Below are 23,462 nucleotides of genomic sequence, written 5' to 3' on the forward strand. Positions count from 1 at the left end.
GAAGCCATTTCTACTTTATAAAAAAAAAAAAGTTCTTTCATTTTTCAAAATAAGAAAAAAAAAGTGCTATTTTTAAACATTTATTATTAACAAATATTAGAAAATATTTGCAAGTACTAAACATGTTCAAGCATCAAAAAATGTCTGTAAAAATCAAACACTAGAATTTATTGGTATATTAATTAGTTATAAACTACCTATAACTGGCCACAATTTTGACATCGATAGCATAGGGAAAAACTGCCATATAGCCTAGATATTTTTAATATCTCATAATTTGGCAGCCAGTATATTAGGCTAGTGTTACTTTAAGACCTGACACATGGACCCGTTGTTTTATATAGCCAATAGCAATAGGCCTATACTTGTCTTTATGTGCATGCACATGTGAGCACAAAATCTGCAGGAATAAGTAAAATTATCCTGAATACGTGCAATCCCACGGCAAAATTCAAGCCCTGTAACACCAACAATATTCATCCGGAGCAAATTAAACGAGTGAGTAAAGGGCAAAGAGTTTGTTCAATTCATTGCAATTCAATTAGCAATTCAATTATTCAATTGTGTGTCAACTCACGGTCGGAGAGATTAAGCAAGAATGCGCAAGCTGGTATTGTGTATCCTGCAGAAGAGTTTTAGATATTTCAGTATCGATATGTATCGAAAAATCAGTATATTTCTATATTTACACGCTGAAATCCACCCGCATCATGCGGGTTGGCGGATGTTGATGTCAAGCCCTGGTTTGACAGTTAATTTAGTCTCAGTAGGCAATTACAAAAAGGGAATTCTGCATTCAAACGATCCAAAGTTTAGACTAAAATAACAGTGCGACATCATATGCATAGACTTGATGATGGGTTCCCACCCAGTCAACATGCATGCTTCCATTTTATGGCAAAGCTGTGGTAGGCCCAGGTGAATACAAGGAACGAAGACCAAATGTGCAGTCGATTGATTGTTTGCATCCCAGAACCTCTTAGGGAGAAATTGCCCCTACACAAGCCCCTTCTCATAATGAAGAGGAGACTTTGAGAAGCTTTATTTGTAGTGAAACAGGCACTGGAGGTATCTAAAGGCTTCTGCACCCCCAGGCTCTGGAAAATAAAATTATGGAAAGTTTTCAATACCTTCCATGTTAGACAGAGCATGATGGGCTAATTCTAGGAGTGGCAGCACAATGGGAGATGTTTCTTAAAGGAACGGCGAGGTAAAAGGGGGACTGCTCACTTAGCTAAATTGAGCGTGCCTCATCCTTCAAGAGTCTGTGTTTACGGAAGAACAAATGAAAGCACCTCACAGTTGGTGCTAAGGAATCCCATAAGCTCCTCCAGACGTGCCATTCCTACTGTAGAGCTGGAAAATATCATTTAATTGTATATCAGAAAGTGTTTGCTAATTCAAGCAATTTGCCAGATCTGATGTAGAATGCAAGCTGGAACACAACATTTGTGAAATGAAATAAAATGCATGAGCACCGCATGGTTATTTCTGGTCAGCTATTATTTATCTTGGCCAATATCTCAAATCAAACATCATCGGGTGACGTTTCTGCTTTTCAGTGCTTGATAAAGTTTCAAAGGCCACAACGTTGTAATGTTGTCATGCTCAAATTATTAAATGTACCAAGTTTCAGGTATTTTTTTTTTAAATTGCTGTAGTGATGAAAATTGCAGTGCAGCCAGAGCATCAAAGCACTTGCGCTTCTGAGTTGCTCTGATCTGTCAACCAGAAAAATATGTAGAGGCAACTTCAAAAGGACACATTTTCTGTGAGGGGGCCAGTCATATAAATGTCATTACATTTATTCCTGGACCTATGGTAAAAGATCCTTTCATACCTGCATGAAAATTGGTCTTTATGAAAAAATAATTGAAATCATTTCACAGAAAATACGACAAGCACCAACATCCTCCTCTTTATACATGCAAGCAATAAAAATATCTTGTATAAGCAAGTGTTTAAACATCAGCCCTGAAGGTTAGTAAAGTCATAATACATTCAGATTTTACAATTTTGGGAAAGTTCACCTTTATTGAAGTTAGAGCATTAGTCAACATGAAATTTTTACTACAAGGATGTGATTTCACAAGCCTGACAAATCAGAAATTTATTTCTGGTTCTTTAGTGCATGCAAAAAAGCCACTTTCCTTTTCAGTTGATTTTGAAAAGTACATGGATTTACTTTAAACTGTATTTAAGCTTGGCTTGCAGATGGATAACCGAATCCATTCAATCATCCAACTAAATAAAAGTAAGTAAACCCAATAAGGCAAAAAGATTGAGAAATGTAGTAGAAAGAGTAGGCCATAGTTCAACATTTCAGCTGTAGAAAACAGAAGATCAAAGGTGCAGAGACAGATTCAGAACCCTTCATTTCAGGTCAGGCTAATTTCAAAAGCCTTAAAGTTGGAATGTTAAATTGTGGGTCGGCAACCAATTCACACCCTTTTGGTTGGACTGCAAAAGGCTTCCAGCTGAAACCAGTTACAATAACACATCCCTCCAGAACCAGACCAACTCAACCCTGCTGGAAATTGCAGGAATCCACACATTTACAGACTCTGCTTGCCAAGATAATACAATTTTATCATGTCTACTTAATGAGGGAAACTAGAGCAACTCTGTTCAGCGGCTGAAACCTGCTGAGAAAGGCAGAGAGAGAGTGTATGAAAGGCGGCAAGCAGAAAGTGACTGCCTTACAGGGCTTGAAATGTGAAATTTATAATACATTTTAATATATAATATCAGCAGGCTTCTACTGAATGGTGTAGTTCAGTCCGGCCAAAGAAAACCCAATAAGGAACCATTTGAATCAAGAAAGAGCAAGAAGGATCGCACAACTGTAGTATTAAAGGGGACCTATATGCCCCTTTTTACAAGATGTAATATAAGGCTCAGGTGTCCGCAGAATGTATCAGTGAAGTTTCAGCTTTTAAAATATATTTAATTTGCTTATTTGGCAAATAAAAATAAAAAAACACTTTCAAATTATGACTATATAAACATAAAAGCCTTCAAATTAGCCTTCCAAGCTGCCCTACAAATTGAAGTCATAACTAAAAAGCTTGACACTGAGGTACGCCATAAAAATTGGCGTAAAATGAGCTCAAAAACATTGCCAGCACATTGTATGTCTCAAACACTGATGGGTGCAGCAAAAATTAAATTGCAATTACCTGAACACGCTTCGGCAAATCCAACAACAGCCTTCTTGGCAAACCCATTTTATGATGAACAGACACAATAATGTGAGATTATAGAAAATATTTAAAATGCAAGAATGGGCAAAATACCTGGCAACTCAGTGCAGACAGCGATTACAAGCAAGTGATCTGTTAGTTTCTGTGGCCTTTCATCATCATGATTGATTTTCATCCGCTCGAGACTTATCCAAGCTCAATAGTCATTCAGACTGTAAAAAAAAAAAAAAAAAAAAAACTTTTAATGTTTTGGACCTGTCATTGTATTGCTCAATATCCAGGTTTTTAGCTTTATGTTCATTTTAATTCATTGGACTACAATTGGGACTTTCTTTTTTATAGCAGGTCACCTTTTTTTATTTTTGCGGTGAATTTTAATTTTCAGAAAAGATCTTTGATCTTGCATGACCATATAAAATTGGTTCATATCTGGGATATAAGACACATTGTTTTCCAGAGTTCTACCAACTAAAACCACTTACACTGCCCACATAGACCACTCCAAGTACATTAGATTTCAAATGTAGCATCTTAAGTGAAAGCCCAGTATTTCAGTAATAATACTGAACTAACTGACTGAATAAATTGCAAGTTCTCTAAAAACACACAGTGGATTAAAGGATAAAAGTCTCCCAGCACTCACTAAAAAGTTTTTGTTGCTATGTGATTAAAGCTCAGACATAATCAAAATAGAGTATGTAATGTTTTTAACTTATATGAGACTTGCCAGTTTTCAGGGCAATAACCACACCAAAAGCATCAACCACGTCATGTACTGCCATATTTTTCCATAAGTGATAACAGAAAGTCTGCCAGAACAATGAAGGCGGGATTTCGAGGGGCAGAGTTCTCTTGGCTTCAGATGTTTCCCCTTGGGACCATTACTGCCAATTCACTCGACTTCATATTGTTATGGATCCAAGTGGGGGGTCACTGTCAAGAGACATTCACCCAACCATTAGGTCTCCATAGAGCTCTCACAGTGCAACAGCCTGCAATTTAAACTCTGTATGCCTTGAGGCAGTCGGGACATAATAAATACAAAGCCAGTCAGGGACAGCAATGACAGTTGGAGATGTGATCCCTCAAAGTTTCTTTCAGCTCTGTGGTGGAGGGTGAGATCAGCGTTCCAGATGCCATTTATAGACCCTCGGGATCATTAATCAAACACGTTCACTACAAGAGATAGTGTAAGATATCATCGAAACCACTTCAAAACACTAATAAAAAAACCACACTGTTATACATATGACATCACAATATGATTCCAATTACCCTTAAATGTGTGATGTACAGTGAACAAATTTGTTGAATAAAGAGCGTGCGCATAATTTGAAGATAAAGTGGTTACATATGTCAAAGATAAAAACAAACAAGGTAAGTGTTTACAGAGCACAAAAAAGCGCAAGTAAGCTGCATAAATGGCCATAATGATTTTTAAAAGCTTCATTGATTTTAATTGATTTTAAGAAAACAGCTGACTTATTAACAACCTCATGGCAAGAGTAGACATTCACGTAATAAAACTACACTAAATAAATGCTGTCCAATTACAACCACAACCCCTTTCTGCATGGTTTTGGAGGGCTCAATAAATATACGTTCTGCATAACAAATTCGCAGTTGATTACTATATTATTTCCCACTGCTTTCAAAAGCTTCTATGCTCTGAAAAAGCATTTCTAAAGATTAAACAACTGCTAAGCATACATAGTGAAACTTTGCAAATATGCAAAAGTGTCATTCCCATCCAAACTAAAAAAAACAAAAAAAAACAACTTAAATTATTAAAAAATAAATAATCAGTGTACATTTGGTCATACCAATCAAGTCGCACCTCCAGAGATAATTTATCCTAAAATAAACAGTCAAGCTCTACATCCTTTGTGCCATTCCAGACTCGTATGAATATTTTATTATAAAAAAAAAAAAAAAAAACTTGTCAAAACTGCTCTTTCATTCATTCAACAAAACTGAGGAGGGAAAATTATGTAAAATGTCCTTGCATAAACAGCTACAACGATTTCTGAACCTAAATACCAAATTTCTAGCCTAGAAATCTAGACGCACCCTAGTGGCAGCAACATTTATTTTGCAGCCAGGGTACTCTAGCAACTCTCCGTTGACTTTCGAGCTGGAAAAACCAAAATTAGGTCAGGCCAATCAGATCGTGTATAGAGTAAGCGGGGCGGGTTTAACATAATGACGACAGAGTTGCGACGGTTCCCTGCTACTTGAAAACAAAGAATGGCGGTTGCTTCTGGAGAACAGACTTTCGGATCGGCTTTGGCCGTGACTCTGGAGGACTTGGGGTTAAGTTTTTCTTTGAGAAAAGAGCAAAGAACGGCACTTAAGTCATTCTTAAAAAAGGAAGATGTGTTCGTAGTTTTGCCGGCCAGATTCAAAAGTTGAATCTATCAACTAACGTTAGCTCCGCTGTTGGGAAAACGCTCTGGTTGGTTGAAGCGCTGTCCTATTGCGTGCAGAGGGAATTTGAAAGACAGCCGATTATCCCGCCCCTCGGATTGAGCCGGGTCTATGGTGAGTTGCCAGACCTAACATCTTGATGTAGGTCTGGCTTGCCAGGCTACTTTTGGAAACAATCCACACTCCAAGAGAAAGTACTTTGTATCTCTTTCAGAACAATTAATGTTTATGCTTCCATAAAGTGGCCTTTTGTGTGAGCCTAAAAACACAGAAGGTTTAATGATGTGTGATCAAAAGATTCTAGGGTCATAAATGCAAAGAAAAGATTAAACCATCAATGCACTTCCATTTGTGCTATATTATAATTAAGCATCTGGACTGACACTAATGGATAGACTTTACTAAGATTTTTGAGAACTTATGGACCAACACAATCTCATGGCAATTCATAACTATTTTACATTTAGGCAAATTGGTGGCTAATTCGTACGATCTCATTCAGTTTTTGTACGATCTTTTCAACCCAGTGACAGGTGTTTAGGGGTGGTCCTTCATGATTTGCCTACTTTTTTCTAAAAATCTATCATTTATGTACATTTCACATCACCACATTGTAAAATAAATTACATTTTTCCGTGAGATCGGGTAGAACGTACATACTCAGCATAGCAAACCCTAGCCCTAAATCAAATGATTCGTGGAATGCACGATCTTTGGAAATGAAACTTTGGTTTTTAAAGAAACTTTACCTCCAATAATCATGCAAATGAAATGGCCAAAAATCACTTTTTAAATACATTTTCTAAAGTTGAAATTGCTATAAAAAAAAGTACAGGCACATAGGCTACTTAGAGCTTGTGCTGTGGAGAGAGAATAAAAAATAAATAAAAAAAAGGCAAAAACAGGTCTCTTCAAAACCCAGAGAAAAGCCATTAGTATTGGGCCATGGCAGAGGTGAATGCCAGCATTGCACTGAAACAGAAGCTTGTCCTTTCATAGTCATATAATAAATTATACTATATGCATGGAATCAGAGCAAAAGATAATCCACTGATATTGGCTTATCAAGCTTTGGAGGGAAAATAGTTTTCAATAAACTGCTGCCCATGTCTAAGATGCAAACCCCACAGTTTGTGTGCTTTGGGACCTGTATTGCTTTATATTGGACTGCACACTGTCGTTCTGTTCTCTTGAATTTTATGCAGCTTTACAAATGTTTCCAGACACTTTTACTGCTGCTTTCTGGCTGAGACTCTAAAGCTGGGAGGATGTGCTATTAATTCCATCGAGGGGACAGGCGAAGCACACACATATACACAGGCTCAGACATTGAACAGAAGGACTAGGAGTTAAAAAAGGCCTTCTGATGATCTAAAAAAGAAATGATGCACCATAAACACCCAATCACCAGGCTTTTCAATTTTTAAAATGTGGATAAATGAGAAACAGAACACTCTACCACTAAAAACAGCACAGTACAAGCAGACAGATCCAGTGGTACGGCCCACCTGTTACTGTGGTTATGAGACAAGACTGCTTGAGAAGAACAAAAAGGCCTGGAGAATGCTTTAAGAGTCTGGTTTAATGTCAAAGACACTACAGGGCATCTGAAAAGATCATTCACTCGCACTTCACACACTGGATTTACATTCCACATGACATCCACTGTTTAATATGCATCACTCCGAACATCTGGATTCTATGATGTGAGGGGAAAAGAAAATGCATTTTATCTTACAGTCACAATGAAGATCAGTCATCTGTCATGGAGTGGGTTTAATTATTTCTAACATTGTATCATTTGTTGGGTCATGGTTATGTTTTAGTGCCAGAGGTTGGTTTTATAATAATTACATTTTATTTTGATTTTTTTCAGGAAAGTGTTTTAAGGCCTGTTCACACCAAGGACGATAACTACAATGATAACAATAAAGATGTAGTTCTAAAAATAAATAAAAAACAAACATTCTAACACCACAACTAAAATGATAATGGAAGAAAGGGACAAGATTTTTGTAATTACACACAAAAAAAAATGTCCACCTTTTTTTTCCAGGCTGGTGAATGATAAAAACATTGACAGCCAATCAGAATGAATCATTTAAAGCAACAGATGGCATTAACTGAAGCTCAAGCTTAGAATAAACAATGATATCCATCCGCTGGTATGGATGCTAATATAGTCATTGTCACGGTTATCTTTAGTTATAGTTCATGGTGTGCAATGGGCCTTTATGTGCTAACTGTCTGCATTCTAGTGGACATTTATTTTACAATATTTATAAATGAATTGCATGGACATTTATTTTACAATATTTATAAATGAATTGCACGGACAGAGAAATATCATGGAAGCTTAATTTAACTTGAGCAAAAACTGTCAAAATGTAAAAGGCCAGAAAGAAGAAGCTTAACAGTATTATATATATAGCTATATTAGGGGACTTATGCTTTGTGTGCTTTGTGTGCTTTCTGTACTTATGTACTTTTCCTACTTGTGTACTTATGCTTTCTGAGAAACAGACAACATTTAACAATGAAAATCTGATTACATGAATGAATTGTTCTTTTCAGTCAGAACTTACTGATGAATCAGACTTTCTTAATGATTAGTTTATGAATCAGACTGATCTGTTTCTCGAGTTCCAACTCACTTCAATTCGATTTTGATGTGTTCGTCACACAAAGTATGACTTCAGAATGTTTGGAGCACAGACCAGTCATACAGACCAGTTTTATTAGTGCTTTTGGTCCCCATTCAATTGCATGGAAAATTGTGGCCAGCACATTACATATTACTCAAAATATTGCATTTTGTGTTTCATCAGTCGTCATATGGGTAAAATGACAAAATTTGCATATCCTATTTCATCCAAACGTTGGCAGTAAGATGTTAAAAAAAAGGAATCATTCACCTAAAAAGATTACCAGGCAAACATGCTACTGCATTTTAAATGTCAACCAAGGTAGATCCTAAAGAACATTGATACAGTGAACTGATAAAATGGAAAGGAAATGTATTGTTTCTTCATTACTCTTTACTAGGCTAAAAAAAAAAAAAAAAACACATAATAAGGTTTGACTTCCCTCAAATAGATCTTAATTTAATTTGGCTTCCTACAACCATAAAAGAGAGCTACCAAAAACATTTAGCAGACAGCCTATATTTACCAACGACTTTAAGTAACATTAGCATAGCCGTGTGAAAAATATGAACCATTTAATACTCTTCCGTCTCACCCATAATACTCTAAAAATTCAAACATCTCATGCATGAGCAGTGTGTAAGCAGTAACAGACACCGATTTAGACACACTGAAGTGTTTGTTTTCATAGCCTTGGGATAGAGACATCCGAGCAGCTCTGTGGGGAGACAGGAGTGGATGGGAGTAAGACACTCCAACTTTTACCACCACATCAATGTAACTCCTCTTCCCTCAAACATATGACCTCTACTGTTAGTTCAGTTCTGTTTAAACTGGCTGCCCTAATTCACCAGACCAAATACAGGAGAATAATTAGAGGTCTTACTACTGGAGAAAGTACATGATAGAGCGTGAAAACAGGAAAGAAATACAGAGCCGAGAAAAAAAAAAATACTGTGAAATTCAAGTCACAAGACACGTTTAGTCTGAAATGTGATCGGTTGCCTTTTAAATGGAAACTTTTAAGGTACCAATCTGAACAGCAATAGATCATTTGTTGAACATTTCAGCACCAGGTGTTAAAGTAATAGCTCGTAACTTTCAAGCTAACCACCAGAAGATTTCACAACCTAATAGGTGAGAGACAGCCATCAGCCTTACAGCAGAAGTACTGTTGGAATCTCATAAACACAAACAAGTGTGTTAGTCAGTGCTGGACTCTCATGTCAAACATTTTCATTTGCAAAGGCAAAAAAAAAATACGCCTATTTATAAATCACATTTTACAAACCGAAGCGGTCAGTCAAATTGGTTAGAAAAATAAAAAGAGAAAAAAAAAATTTAAAAAGCTGCCAACAGAAATTTTCACCTGTGTATACAGCATTTGACTTTGGTAGAACTTGTTAAATTTGAGAGCAGCTGCAGATTTTCCACAGATCATAAATTTATCTAGGCGTGTGCCATTTCGATGCCTCGAGGCTGCTTTACCAAAAACCACATTGGATGAAATTTAAGCAAAGGATTTTGCTGACAAACACACTCTTTCACTTTGTCTTCTCCATCCGTACATGCTTTGTTCCCCACCCATTTCTCGCTCCCTTTCTCATGGATTATTCTGTCTGTGAAAATAAGCAAAGTTCCCGTCTCTCACCCCCATGACCTCACCGACTGCTGCTCAAGTACGTGCTGAGCAAGATCGCGCTGCTGGGTTCAGGTGTCTGCGCTCTACGTCACCATCCAGATGTGAGCTTCTGTCACAAGGGCTCTATTAATCTACGCCCGGTCTGTCAGCCATGTTTCTGCCTCCATCAGCTCCAATGCATTGTAAAGCTCCCCACTCCCTTAAGTCTACTGATATGAACACTTACGCCTGAAACTCTATATTTTGCTTAGGAAATGAGTCATAAATTAGGGGAGCTCCCAGCCAAGGTCTGGGGAGGCGAGTGGACAGAAAGGGGTCTGTGACTGTTGCCGGCGGGGGAAAGACATCCCGATCGTTCCTGAGGGAATCGGACCACCACAACACCCATGAAAGCACTGCCATGCTTCTGAGGAATTTTCATGACTGAGGAAACGCTGACATATTGTGCCTCTGCCAAAATGAATTACATTTTATGTTCTGTGTAATGCACGTGCAAAGATGGAGACTTTGCTGGCCAATGTAAATGTATGCGATATTGTATAACATATGACAGAAACTTGAAGTCTAGTCTAAGGTAAATTAGCTGGCCCTAAACTGTGGAACAGCCTTCGAGAAGGCTTATACCGTAATCGCTGAGTTTCAAATTCTTTTTCTAAACATTAATTGTGTCATTGTTTCATGTTCTGTTTTCGTTTCTCAAAGAAAGACAGACAGACAGGCAGACAGACAGAAAGGAGGAAAGGAGGAAAGAGAAGGAAGGAAGGAAAGAAAGGAAAGAAAGAAAGAAGGAAAGCAAGCAAGCAAGCAAGCAAGCAAGAAAGAAAGAAAGAAAAAGAAAGAAAGAAAGAAAGAAAGCAGGAAAGAAAGAAGGAAGGAAAGCAAGCAAGCAGGAAAGAAAGGAGGAAGTAAAGCAAGCAAGCAAGCAGGAAAGAAAGAAGGAAGGAAAGAAAGGAAAGGAGGAAAAAGAAAGAAGGAAGGAAAGCAAGCAAGCAGGAAAGAAAGAAGGAAGGAAAGCAAGCAAGCAGGAAAGAAAGAAGGAAGGAAAGCAAGCAAGGAAAGAAAGGAGGAAGGAAAGCAAGCAAGGAAAGAAGGAAGGCAAGCAAGCAAGCAAGCAAGCAAGCAAGCAAGCAAGCAAGCAAGAAAGAAAGAAAGAAAGAAAGAAAGAAAGAAAGAAAGAAAGAAAGAAAGAAAGAAAGAAAGAAAGAAAGAAAGAAAGAAAGAAAGAAAGAAAGAAAGAAAGAAAGAAAGAAAGAAAGAAAGAAAGAAAGAAAGCAGGAAAGAAAGAAAGAAAGAAAGGAAAGAAGGAAAGAAAGTTTTATTCAAGCGTTTTATTCAAGCATTTTATTAATGCAATATCCCAAAATGTGCATATAATTATGTGGATGAAAACCCAGCTAATAATAATAATGTGTCTCTAGATATGGTTCAAGACAAAGCCCAGGATGAGTTATGTTAAAGTTTGCACTATGCTTAGTGTAAAATATTAAATCCCTAATGGCAAATATAAACAATAGTAATAGTTATATAGCGATATAGCAAATACAATAAAAATCTATCAAATCACAACTAAATCGTAATATAAACTATTTTGAGCCACTTTGCTGAACTGCAGTGTCGATTGTACTGGAAACACAAGTAACATGAAACTGTGCATTTGTAAAAGGCCTGCACAAATGTGTTGGCATAAAAGAAGGAAAGACATTTTCTTTATCTTAGAATTTACCCTTCCAGTAAATGGCCCCTGAGGGAGGTTTATAAACAAAACTGTAAGAGGACGGAGAGTATAGAGATTGGATACATTTCCTACATTCCTCAGTCCCTTCGGTCTATAAACATGAGGGTTTATTTTGTGAAGGTGCATGGGTGCGTGCTCAAAAGCATCCTCTGTGCGACGTCTGCGTCAGCTCGTGATCTGATTGCAGAGGCGTGTTATATCTAGCGGTCTGAAGCTGGAGGCGTTGTTGTGTAACTGGAAGGTAACACTCCGTGTAACCGACTCTGGTTTTGTGTTATAGAGGTTCTGGATTATAAAAGACTATTGCATGGTGAACGATTACCCAAGCAAACACAAAAGTAGTCTCTTCCCATTCTTTCGGCTGCATGACACTATGCTCAAATGGGTGTTGATATAAACCGAATCCGCAGGAGTTGTCTCCAGGCTGTAATGTCTGCCCGCTGCCTCCAGGTCTTTCCGAGAAGGCCAGACATTTGACGGCTCCCAGCAGCCCTCCAACCTGGCTAGCACACAGCGTTAGCAACCCTCTATTTGTTTGGAGTTTATTTTGCTGCCATTTAACACACGTAGTGTTGGTCGAATACAACACCCAGATTTGTTCGGCCTTCCAAACGCTGCAGAGGATAGGCCATCAAACCATGAGAGTCAGGGAGACATAAACAGAGTGGCTGTTAACTGTAAGATTTGCGGTGTGTAATCTACTCAGCAACTTCAACACTAGAGCTGTTGAACTCTTAACATAACAGCCATTTCCCAGCAATCCTCCCATTGAGAAGCTTTTATTTATTGGCCACTCTTAAACTGGGTTTTAAAGAGATTTTTCAAACTGTAAACTACTCAACACACCTGTCAGAGAAGCTCCATTAGGGCACAAGTAATTGGGGCAGGGAGTGCTAACAGGCTAGTAAACGCTACGTTAGTGCATGTTTAAAAGGAGACGGTGTAAGGGAGGAAATGACAGTGTGCGAGAAGAGCCTTCAAAAACGTCTGGCATCTAACGGTCTAATCAGCAGGTCGCTATCATGGGTAATGAGCGAATCCAGCGCTCTTGGCACCAGGGTGAAAGTTCTTGGAAGTCTGGATCATCAAGTTGGCTCATAGCGGTTCTTCACCGACATGGTTTGCATGCCGGATCCGGGACGGTCACAATTCTTGAACTGTTCTGTGCATTTTCACTGCAACTCTGGCCCTAAATACTTGTTGGTCATAAACTGACTGTGGAGAAGAGGCGAAGAAATGCTAACGCTGTCTCATTGAGAAACGTAATACATTGCTCTTTATATCTAAATGTGCACGAGAGAGAATCCCAGTGTGCTGGATTGGGAGAGAATCAACAGTTTCAGTTTCCATATTGCTTTGACAAGGACAGAAGAGAGTACCAGCAGTTTTAAATAAGAGCTGCTGGCACATTAAATTCACTCCCGGGACTGTAAAAATAAAAAGTTACAAAATAAATTTAACAAAAAGCAGCAAAACATAAGTGCCGCACTGCCTGCACAAACACCAGGAAGCACAATGTTTGTTTTTACACTGGTTATAGTCAGGTAAACGTAGTAAAATTACATCACTGTTTGTTTCTCAAGTCTGTGGAAACATGCAGACGGTTCGTGACAAGACCCAGTTTGTCTGTGTAAGAACGGACCAAGAACGGGAACATTCCAAGAACACCAAGAACATTCTGGTGGAAAAGAGGTATCAGAACTAGAACCAACTTCTAACACCAAAATGCTCACTTTTTCATAGCAGAAACTGCAGAAATATGATAATTTTGAAAGCTCCATCTCCTCAGATACAACTATGATCTTTGGTTTCAAGCGATATCAACTAGAATACTTCCTAGGGTGGTCCTTATCAAGTCCATTTTTTTTTTTTTTGCAAAATGTTCGTGTCTTAACCTCTTAAACTGTTCCTTTTAACTTCAAAATTAGAAATATGCAAAAATGTTGACAAAAAAAATGATATTTAGAGGTAGCTCAATCTTGTGGAAGATTGCCTATGTTAAGCTGTGCGGCGTTATTGTGATATGCAAGTAATATTAAAAGTTGCTGCAAATGAACTACATTTTATTGAAATCAGAGCAACACTGACATGACAACAATGACAACAATCTCAAAAAAAGCACAACATTTTCGAACAATCCCTCATTTCTGATGCTCAGCAGCCAGTGTTGACTTTTTGCAGTCTGGATAGATCCGTCGGTGATCTTCCACCACACGAAGGAGAAACTGCAATTGTTCTTCAGAGTGTGTGAGATAGCCATTGTATTCTTGAATCAGAGCCACTCCTCTCTCGACTACTTTCATTGCATGTATGGTTGCCTGTGTCACCTGATAATCTGCTTGATTCGGCCAAAGTTCCGGGTCAATTTCAAGGAACGTAATGTAATTTTTTTAACCAAAAAATGTGCTCTAAACCCAAACAATAACCAAGGTGATCATCAATAGAAATATGTATTGATTCCACCAGGAAAGGTAAATCTGCTAAAACGGGTCATGGATGGATTAATTTGGATTTAGTTTCTACAATCAGTAAACTGAGATATGTATCTAAAATACATATTTAGGAATACATGGTGCATTAGATGTTTTTAAATGGAGATTCTTTTGGAATTTTACTAGCCAGGTACAATACCAATTCAAATTATCTGTTTTTACAAAAATCATCAAAATCTCAGAAAGTTTAAAGCTATTGAGCTACCAGTAATTATTATGTTACTGCCATACAAATTGGCATGCTGTATTTTCTTATATAAAAGGAACAATTTGAAGGGTTAAGAGCATGACAATTGGAGACTTTAAAAATAAGAACCACCCTAAGTGACATTTGCAACTAATTTTACTTCCATAATGTGACCTTTCAGCTTGAAACTGGATAGTCAGTAAGATAAATAAAAATCATTTTAAAAATGATTTAAAGTCCATCAGGAATTGATTGGAATCGAAAAAAAGTGAGTCACATACCAGAATGAAGCCAGAACGAATTATGCAATGCCAAAACAGCTATTGTTTTTTGTTTTTTTCAATAGCCTGTAGGCCAAAGTGACAAAGTTGATGCTTTGATTATGGATGATGAAGACAAATGTTCTCTTTAGAATAGCATGCACAAATTAACTGCTCACAATAAGACCAGAAACATTCATTTAAAAAGAACTCAGTTTTGACATTGTCAACTTCAAATTACCCTTTAAAATTTATCCCGCTGCTAATATATCCCATGGCAGCTATTCTAGCGAAGGTTTCGTATAGCCATTAAGAATTAGCCGACAGATGTCTAAATGTTTGGATAAATTCTGACCACGAAGGAAATATGACCAAATGCTCGGACAACATTAAATCACGCTGCAGTTAAGTAAACTCAGACTATATTCAAACAAATGTTGGTCAGATTCCCTTTTAAAATACCAATTCATACCCACTTTAAAAGCAAGGGAAGTGGTGGCAGGACACACAATGGAAAATCAATACGGACTTTACACGTGTTCTCCCTTGGTAATCCCTGTAAAGCAGTTTATTTTTGGAGATTCCCAAGGGATAAACCCCTAACCAACTGCTTGCAGCAACACAACTTTATGGCCACTTAAATTCTGCGGCAGTCAATTTAAGAGTGGGTGTGTGAGCACAGGATAAGCAGACAGGTAAATCACCTTCATGGCGAGTCGTAAGGCTTCATTTGTTTACGCCACTCTTGAAACACTGTAAATTAACCCTCTAGACGTCAATAGAGCATTGTTGTCTGCGGTTGAGTTTAGTGCACAAGGAAAGTTTTATTAATGACTGCTGTTAACCATGTAGATACTGTAACTCAGTGGCATTCAAATGCGTCAGAGGAAATTCCAGGCTAGATCAATTAACAATTCTTCAAGCAGGACATTCCTAAATAGGAAAAGAAATAGCAAATGGAAGTGCTGAATGCTCAGCATGGAAAGCTGCATGGCAAAATCTTTAAATGTTAGCATCACTATGACTTATCCACATCTAATTTAAATATCACACTTCGGTGATCCATTGTTTAAACAGATTAGATAGATTCAATCTAGATGGTCAGATTCCCTTTTAAAATACCAACTCATTTCCGATGGACGGTGAAATAGTGGCAAACTTTTTATTATCAGCCACTAAGGAATCTGTGGCTTAGGTATTAATTAATTTATATAAAAGCCTTTGTTAATTGAAATAAAGCTGAAGTAAACATTAGATTAAAATTATGCAAATTAGAAATGTTGCCTTGGGAACTAACTGAACTAAAATAAAGTTGAAGTAAACAAACAAAAATGTAAAGAAAAGGCAATTTTTTTTTTTTTTTTATTAAAAAGTGAACAAGTAACAAAAGCACATATCAAAACTAAAAATATATATATATTTTAAATGTATGGCTACTTATGTTACATAGCCTATGTTTTTCTTTTCGAATGTTTCTCTTCTGTTCCTAAATAGCATTAAATTAATAAAATAAAGAAATTATAAAAATAAAAGCCAATTCAAAATATTAATAAATACTATAATACTAAATAAATAATACTAAAATAACACATTGAGACATGAGACAGAGTCCTGTGAGGGCGACAGTTAAACCTAGCTTCCTGTCAAAAAGGTTTGTTTTCTTAAAACCAAAGCAGTTTTATCATACGGGGTATAGGTTAAAAGCAGCTGTCGCTCATGTGCATCTGAACTGGCCTGTTCCTCTTTCATCCACTTTCAGTGAAGTTCTCACAATTAAGCTACATTAGCATTTTACTGGCAGTGGCCGCAGGAGGAGGGTCAGGTATTACAACAGGTAATAGAACACAGGTTGGGGAGGAGGAGAGGAAGTGAGCAGATAAGGATGATGCTAATATCCTTAATGGTGGTCATCATTGTTTATGCCATGTTGGGAAGCTATGCTAATGTACAGGAAATATTTTGCTAGCATCAAGCAGACTTTAAGCCAGGCTTCAAAGAAAGAGATCATTTAGTGCAGACCACCTGAGGGTCTCAGTTAAAAAGTTCAAAAGTTGTTCCTCAGTTCACACCTCAGGAAGTGCACAATGAGAACTTCCATATTCAACTTAAACCAATAGGCCACGGGCCATTAATATAGACAACTAGATTTGTACTGACTTTTCTTAACTTCGTGAACTGACAATTTATTTTAAATACTACAAGTTACAGCAACATGAATTAGGACTTAGGAATCAAAAGGACAAAATATGCAGTAGTCAATATTTGAAGTGTATTAATGAAGTTCATTAAAGTTGTATAAGAACGGGTATTGTTCAAAATTCATGTATAACTTTGAAGAAAGGTTTTGATCCACTTCAAAAAGTTGACTACTGTATATAAACTGTAAACATGTCATCCATAAAATTCAAACTATGCAAGACAAAAGTCAAACATTTAATCACAAAAGTTCGGTATATATTACATCTATTCTGAACATTAAATATAGATATAAACCCGGTCATCATAGTTTTAGTGATATTTGCTACTATTGGATTTATTTCTAAAGTTGTAGTGCTAATTATCAGTGTTTAAACTGACTCCATAATAAGATAACGTGTCAGAGCCTCTTTAATAAAAGCTTAAATAACTAACATCCTCAATATTTGGTTAATAGTCCTAAATATTTGGTTAGTGTTATTAGGCTGCCATAGAATTCGCCCACAGATGAGCTCATGGTTTTTGCGGAGGTGTCCTTCCAGTTTCATCATCTGCTTCTTTTAAAATAACAAGAGTCATGACCAGAGTTTGAAATACTTATTTTATCTTAATTTTAGTATTTGAGTACCCTAAACATGAACTAAATGCGTGTAAACAGTGATATTATCTAACATAAGATGACTCATATGTGGAGGTGCAGGTTTGTGAATCTTTTGCTTGTTTCACCATGTACAAAGATGTTTCACAGACTTCTATGGACAACGTTTTAAATACAAGAGAAATACCATCCCTTCCTTAAAGAAAGAACTAGAAAAATGCATGTCCTCACAAACCGAAGTAAAAATTAATCTAAATTCATTGTCCCTCAAAGCTCTGAACACAAGTTATTTATGTAGAGTTGTATTAAACTCCACATATATGTGGATTCTTCTGACCGCATTCCAGAATGAATGAGCGGAGTCTGAGCCGGCATGTTACTGTTTGTTTAACCTTGTATTAATAAAACCCTACAGCAGGCCTTTAAAAATAAATGCTCTTGCTCTAGACTGCTTCTCCAGCTCAGTCTGAGCTTGAACCCCCATCCACCAGCTTTGATTTAAAGGCGGTCAGACTGTAAAGGATTCTTTCATGTCGGCAATCAACACATGAGCATTATAAATGCAACCATTCAAGACGCAGCAAGGCAAGTGAGATTTATCAGCCATGGCTTGCCATATTGGTTCAATCTTACTGTCTAATGGCATTCAAACAGTAAGCTGGTTGAGCATAAGTCATGCAGGCACTTGGTTAGAAGCCACTTCTACCATTACAATGTGTAAATCCTAAATAATGGTTTCTATACAGTGTGCAAAACAACCAACCATATCTGATTAGACCACCAAGTAAATCTGCAAATCTTATATTGTCTGGTTGTATATGTATATGTGTATATGTATATGTGTATATATATATATATATATATATATATATATATATATATATATATATATATATATATATATATATATATATGAGAGAGAATTGTTGCTTTTCATTTTTACACTCAGCTCACTTTAAACAATCTTTTTGAGCCCCTTTAATCTGGATTCTGCAAACTACATGGCACTGAAAAAGCATTAGTTAAGATTACTAATGACTTGTTAGTCGCTTCAGACTCTGGCTGTCTTTCAATTCTGATTCTTCTCGATCTCAGTGCAGCTTTTGACACTGTAGATAATTCCCTTTTAACTGAAACTTTTTGGTGTTCCTGATAGTGTATTAAACTGGTTTGAGTCTTATCTCGCAGTTTTGCTTCCCTGGGTCCAAAGTAGGTTCAGGTCAAATTGGTGTTCCCCAGGGATCGATTTTGAGTCCCTTATTATTATTTTTTTGCATTTACATTTTTCCCCTTGGTCAGCTACTAAGATCCTTTGGTCTTAAGTTTCATTTTTACACCGATAACACCCAGATTTACACTAATTCCAGATCTGGTGATATATGGCTGTTTTAGGTGTTCATGTTATTAAATGAACAGAGGCAACATCAAAACTGGAAGAAAAGCAGTGAACTGGATAATGCTTTTTAATAAAACAAAACAAAATGATCAATCTACTGTAACGCTCTACTTGCTGGGGTCTCTAAATAAACCGCAGTATGTGCAAAACTCAGCTGCCCGAATCCTGACAAGGGCCAGGACAAGTGAGCAAATCACTCCCTGTCAGGTTTCGTGTACATTTTTAAATTCTCTTACCTACAAGGCTTCCTCCAACTCAGTTATGCTCTATGGGTGAGCAGGCCTTTTCTTCTTTTGCTCCACGACTTCAGAATTCTCTCCACTCTGAGATTAGACATGCTGAATGTTTTAGTGTTTTTAAGTCTTCTCTTAAAGGGAACCTATTATGCCCCTTTTCACAAGATGTAAAATAAGTCTCTGATGTCCCCAGAGTGTGTATGTTAAGTTTTAGCTCAAAATACCCAACAGATAACATTTTTTACAGCATGTTTCAATTGTCATTTTTTGGGGCTCAGAAAAACGCACCTTCTAGCGTGTATCCCTTTAAATGCAAATTAACTGCTGCTGCCGGCCCAGGGGGCGGAGCCTCACGAGCTCCCGCTAAGAGCCAGGACAATCTCATCTGATAATATCAAAACAGAAACTCTCAGTAGTGGTGTTCATTTCGACTCAGAGTCGCACAGTAATGCCCACAGAGCCAGAGAATATATGCTGTATGGAGATAGAACAGGAATAGTTTAATTACGGTTATTTGTCATCTGCTTTTATCCACTATTAATACAAGCAGACCCCGTCCGAATGATGACCAAAATATACTGATGAGTTCAATTAAGTTTATTGTACCTCACACAAAAGATGAAGCCTTAGTTTTACTCCAGAAAATCACTGTAAGAGCCGAATAAACCCAGTGCATAAGTGTGCATTTAAGTCTTATCCATAAACTCTCTCTCTCCCTTTCATTATCATGGAACATACACAGCGAAATACACAAAACACTCGTTAGAACTAACAGTAAACAAATATATACACACCTTTTCAGTGGGTGCTTAATCAACTGGTAAATTGTATATCCACGACTGGATGAGCTGCCATAAAGTGCGCTCTCTCACTTTCATTTTTGCCGTGATCAGTAACGTTAGGCCTGTCGCTCCGGAGACTGTAAGCTGAATCACGAACAGTACAGATCCATCCTCGAGTAACAACGAGAGTAAATGAAGACTAAGTTCATTCTTACATCCAACAACAAAACACCTCAATCGCTTAGGAGACATTCTTGTCTACAGTTGCTCCAGCGTGGAAACAATGGCGGACTGTGTCGAGCTCAGTCAGCGCGGGTCTATGCTCAAACTGTAGTGTCAATCAACAGTCGTGGGAGGGGCCTGTGCAAAGTGACGTCACATTGCCCCGAATCTGAGAACAGCTCATTCTGAGACAGTACTTATGGTTTATGGGGATTTTAAAAAAAGCACTTGGTGGATTTTTATCATTATAGGGTGGTTGTGTACACACACTGCCAACACACATTTATGTTCAAACACTATGTAAAAGTGAATTTTGCATAATAGGTGCCCTTTAAAACTAATTCAGGCTCGCTTATATGAGTCTTAGATAAAAAAAAAAAAAAAAAAAAAGTATTCTCAAATTGTCTTGATGCATGTTATTTAGTTTTTTCCCCCTATTTTGTGTATTTTTATTTTATCTTTGTAAAGCGCTTTGGGATGCAACTTTTAAAAGGCCCATAAAAATAAAGTCTATTATTACTGTTATTCAAATTAAACATTAAAAACAAAGCCAACCATTGCAAATATTGGAATTTCTAAAGTTTTAGTGATGTTTACAAGGTTAAAATACTAAAAAGACAATGACACTAATAAAATGAGACATGTGAAAACAGAAAAAGAGGAAAGATGGACAGCTAAACAAGACCCAGGAAAGTTCCCAAAGCCCAAAAGTCCTTAGGTCGGTTTGGAAGTGTACAGAGTCAAGCTATGCCTGCACTAGTAGCTCTTACAAAAACAACTTCTACATTCTAGGAGGGCAACACTGACCTCATTTCTACCAATAGACCCCAGTCCTTTGTTTTCTAAGCTTTACCCCCCAAAAAATGTGGCCTTTATCCATCTGTGAGGTTGCTACGACTCTTCAAATATGGACAGAATAAGACAAAGAAGAGTCAGGTCAATACATTCGCCCACTGTTGCCCTCATTTATTCTGCCGAGCTCGACATAAGCAAACAATCCACTCTTACAGCTTAGCAACTATTTGGACTGCGACACACTGAAGTCACTCTTGAATGCATTACATCCTCAAATTCAGAACATGACCCATTGTGGGTCCTACATTTATACTAGATGTGACTAGGAAGAGAAAGCCTTTTTCCTTTCCTTACCAACGTAACCATCCTGAAAACACTAGTATGCGTGATTATATCTTAAATCGTGCACATTTGAAAACACTAAGTTCTCCTTTAGCTGTTAAAGCATGATCATTAATAAACAAACTATACAACATAAAAAAAAAAATAAAAAAAAAAAAAAAACGTTGAAGAAGAATTGTATCTTTTTTTGGGTTACACTATTTCGATAGTGCAGTTTAGACATTACTAACTACAAGTAACTTTGCAATTACAAGTAACTCTCAGAGTATAAGCAGACTGTAAAAAACTGTTAGTAGAGTTGGGTTAGGGTTTGGGTGAAGCAGTTCTCGGTAAAACATGATTATATGCAATGTTATTTTACATTGGATTACTTTTACATTTTTATATCTGAAAATACTGTATTATACCTCAAAAACCTGTAAAGTTAATTTTATTAGTATCTTTGCCCTATTGTATGTTTTGTGCTGTTGCTTGTAGTTTGATTATTTGTTCTTATTTTCTTTATTTTTATTCAACAGTTGTCCCTTTTCCCCTGAACATAGCACACACTGAACTGTACCAAAACTGTGACCCTAAAACCGTGATACAACTGAACCAAATTTGAGCCATTACACTCCAATAGTTTGGGTTAGTAGAATAAGTTGAAATGCATTTGCAAAGTTACTTCTAGATGGTAAAATGTCTAAAGTGGACCGTCAAAATAAAGTGTTAGCCAAACATGTTAATGTTGATTCTTAAAGTTAAAAGGGTACAAATGCCCCCAACTATATGGCTACTCTTTAAATTTGCTCAAAAGTACCTTTTTCCTCTACTGGAGAACACCAACAGAAAGAAAAGAATGACACCGATGGGAAAGTTCAGTTTCCCCCAATTGAGCAGCCTCGCTTGGTTAGATTGAGCAAACATCGCCTTTGTGTGCCCATCTCCTGGCCTCTGATGTGGCCTGACAGGAAGAGCATTATGGCAAGGCTGGTTCCTGCAAAAGCGGTAATGCAGCGGTCTCCTGTTTACCCTGCTCCTCTTGGCCTGGGTATCAATTAGCCTGGCAATGGAGAGAGTGCAAGCAACACTACTCAAACGAAACCCTTAGCGTGCCTAATGTGAGAACTGAAAACGTGAATCTCTTTAAAAATAATGGTTTTCACCATCACGTGTCTGACGAGCAGTCGAAAGTCTTTATGTGGTTTAAGGAATTACTTGAGGATATGAAGGCATTTAAGTCCTTGTTAAACTTGTTCCATTTGTTTTAACCATCAAGAGAGCGTGAACTTTTCATTCATCAAGCAAGACCTCATCTGGTTTTGGGTTGACTGAAATGACATTTGTCTTCCTGTAATTGCACATATACCTCAATAAATGGCAAATACTGTTATTTGCGCCAATCGGAACACTTGATCCAAGACTACAAAACTTAATCTACCTTTTCCAATTAAAATGTTGCTTTTTATTAAGAATGAATATAGCAATTATATTGTATTTTATAGGTTTTATAGTGTGAAAAATCTATCGGCCTTAAATAATCAATAAAATTTTAGGACTGCTGTAAGGGCGAAACAGATATTGCTCCATATTGCTCTAGTGAGACAGACTAATGATGTGTGTGTAAATTATTTAACTATATTACTGTTACTATTTGGCAAGCCTAAGGTGTTCATATTAACATAGGAAGTAACATAAACCAGTTAAAATATTGTAAACAAATGTGAAAGGATACTCAAAATAAATTCAAGCCAAGCTAGGAAGCTGTAAGAAATCTATGTAATTTCAAGCTAAAGATTATATTATTCAGAGCACCATGGAAAACAAACACCCAAAACCGAGGGGTGCTAAGTCTTAGTCATCAGTAAAGCAAAGATACAGTATGAAGGAAGCGTTTGGTAAAGGGTTAAGATAGTAGGATTCAGAATGTGAATCTCGAGTCAAAGTAAAAAAACAAGAAAAGCAAATAATTAGACAAATTACAAAAACCTTGGTCCCACCCAGGCACAAAACAAGGGAACAGGACGGCCAGGAGAAGACTATGCTATAAAGACATAAATTAGAGCCCAGTCATGTTTCTGCTTGAATCAATCATGAAGATTTGCATCCATGTTAAATGTTGCACTGCTAGTTTGGCACATTACCACCTTCTTACCTCATACAAGCAGTACGGCTCCCTTAAAACATCTGGATATCTACCAGTTGGGCTTAAATTCAGTCCTTGGATTTCTTTCAGGTGGCTAATCATGAGCTCAGCATTGAGGGATTCTGCTGCACCTTGTGAATACATGAATCACATCAAACATTTGATCCATGTGTACTTTG

The 23,462-nt window shown here is 37.2% G+C and overlaps 1 protein-coding gene across 4 annotated transcripts in view; it reads right to left on the bottom strand.

The window, feature by feature from the left end:
• The window catches only part of sulf1 (sulfatase 1), a gene marked incomplete at its 3' end in the record, with an annotated part of 87,122 nt that overhangs the window by 58,368 nt on the left and 5,292 nt on the right, over positions 1 to 23,462 (bottom strand). The window contains exon 1 of one of the 4 annotated variants that reach the window (XM_084398184.1): positions 3,297 to 3,350. The exons of 2 other annotated variants lie outside the window; for them this stretch is intronic. Of the gene's footprint in view, positions 1 to 3,296; positions 3,416 to 23,462 lie in introns of those variants that run through there. One more of the 4 variants, XM_084398189.1, reaches the window with a different exon arrangement.

The sequence above is a fragment of the Rutilus rutilus genome (genome assembly GCF_951802725.1).
Source record: "Rutilus rutilus genome assembly, chromosome: 24".
Taxonomy (NCBI): Eukaryota; Metazoa; Chordata; class Actinopteri; order Cypriniformes; family Leuciscidae; genus Rutilus; species Rutilus rutilus.